This window comes from Armigeres subalbatus, unplaced genomic scaffold, assembly GCF_024139115.2.
Source record: "Armigeres subalbatus isolate Guangzhou_Male unplaced genomic scaffold, GZ_Asu_2 Contig204, whole genome shotgun sequence".
NCBI lineage: Eukaryota > Metazoa > Arthropoda > Insecta > Diptera > Culicidae > Armigeres > Armigeres subalbatus.
In genome coordinates, this window is record NW_026942880.1 from 174,016 (window position 1) to 176,073 (window position 2,058).

At 40.6% G+C, this 2,058-nt stretch overlaps 1 non-coding gene across 1 annotated transcript; it reads right to left on the reverse strand.

The window, feature by feature from the left end:
• Positions 1-1,445: 1,445 nt before the first annotated feature.
• Positions 1,446-1,517, reverse strand: Trnaa-cgc (transfer RNA alanine (anticodon CGC)). The gene has a single exon. It is a non-coding gene; the product is annotated as a tRNA-Ala (tRNA).
• Positions 1,518-2,058: the final 541 nt, after the last annotated feature.

Consider the following 2,058-nt stretch of genomic DNA (forward strand, 5'->3'; position numbering starts at 1 on the left):
GGATTTTTTTTCTCTCATTGCCGAGAAAGTTGTTTTTAGCTTGTAGTTGAAATCGTGTAATGATTCCATTACCTAATTGAAACATGTTTTGAGCTTAATATCTGCAGCACTATCAGAAGCAGACCTGCGTACAGTATTTAGGTTAATCAATTTCAACGATGAATTAAACCATTAAAATTACATAATTAAGTCGCAGCCTATTGATCCTCTCCGATAACCACTTTATGATCATGAGACAGTTTTGTTAGAATCTTGATTTCCATAATAATAATCGTCAATATTTGAAAGAAGGTCCTCATATCAACTAGACTTTAATATTGGATTGAAAGCAAATGTCAAAGCATCTTGTTGCTGAGTTTTAGAAAGTTTGACCAACAAAAAACTCCAATTGACAATATCAGAATAAAACCTACCTAAGTCTTTTCCCTATTGTAAAATTTTCCACAAAATAATAGATACTTAGGCAATTTTTTCGATTCTTTCCGATTCACGCAGCTCATAACTATATGGTAACTATGAGATGAAGAATCAGAACAGCAAACCAAATTTAACCAAACCAAACCAAACCAAAGCAAATCATATTTATGAACAAAGTTTTCAAGAGAAAACGATAAAATAGTTTGTTCAACGCTAATGGATTTCAACACTGACTGGTTGACTTGGTCTCTTTCCACATTTAACGTATAATTTGATATTTTGCCAGTGCGAACTTTTAATATGACATATAAAATAGGACTGTGGTGCATGTTGCCAATAATCAGCTAGCTAAGTGCAAAAACGAATTCCATTCCAGATCGTAAATTTAATCAATCGCCCTAAAAATCTCACATCACAGCCAGCGCTTCATTTCTGCGACCGAAACCTAATGACAAAGCTGACAAAATACACAAAACCGAATCTGGTTCAGTAGGGTTCACAATTATCTGATATATTGTAGCGCCTATCGTGCCCGCATTTGCCAGTTGGGCTATATAGCACGGGCAGGAGCGAGCTCGCTTGCAAGAATGGGGTTAAATTCCTGGCAGACATTGTGGCGTCACGCGCTGGGAACTGAGGTCGGTCGGTTCTTGGCGAACGAACAGCACCGGCAGCAAACCGAACAGAATGTTCAGTAATGAATGTCCATAAATTTAATAAAATGTATTCCCTATCTAGGGATACCGCCGCTGCCACTATTGACTCTGCCTGGTGCCATCATCGGGTGCTAGGCAATGGGATCGATGGCAATATATACAAGAGAAGATAGGTACATGGGATTATTCGAAGTTGTAGCGTTAGCGACATTGTGCTAAGCTGGATGACTCTTGAATTGACGTTGATGATTGCACTCAACTATCAAAATCAATTTCTGTGCCGGTAAAAAAAATCAATGATGTTGAGATAAAGTATATTTTAATTTCTCAATTCTCGCAGATGATGTTTGGCATTGGCAAAATAATTCCCATTGGAGATGCCGGGGATTGAACCCGGGGCCTCTCACATGCGAAGCGAGCGCTCTACCACTGAGCTACATCCCCAACTGATGATAAAAGCGCGCTCACACTTGTCCCGTTTATTCCCGACTGAACTTGAAGTGCTTCAGCTGGATTTCCTCTCACTGCACCGTTGTCGTCGTCGTCGTCGAACGACTTCCCGGTCTATTGATTATATCATCATTCGCCGGCGACATGCCGTTGATACTTTGTGCGTATGCGACGTTATGGCAGTCTGTAGCGTAGTTAGTTGTGTCCAATGAAGCGCGAAAATACTGGGTCAAGTGCTGCTCCAACGAAGCGAACTCCACGCGCCTGAATGGTGGACATGATAAGAGAATTAGATTACCGAGACATCCGAGGGAGTACGCTTTGTCATGTGTGATCGAGATACGTTTCTGTTCCACAGGACAGACACGCTGCGCTGTGGATGTGTTTTTACGAAGCCATGCATATCTGATTTGTAAGAATCATTTAGATTGTATGGGACAAATTAGTTATCTGCAACAATTCCAGACAGCGGATGCTATCATCGGCTCGTTATTTGACTTTGAGTGGAATGTGCTAAAAAGTACCAATGGGGTTT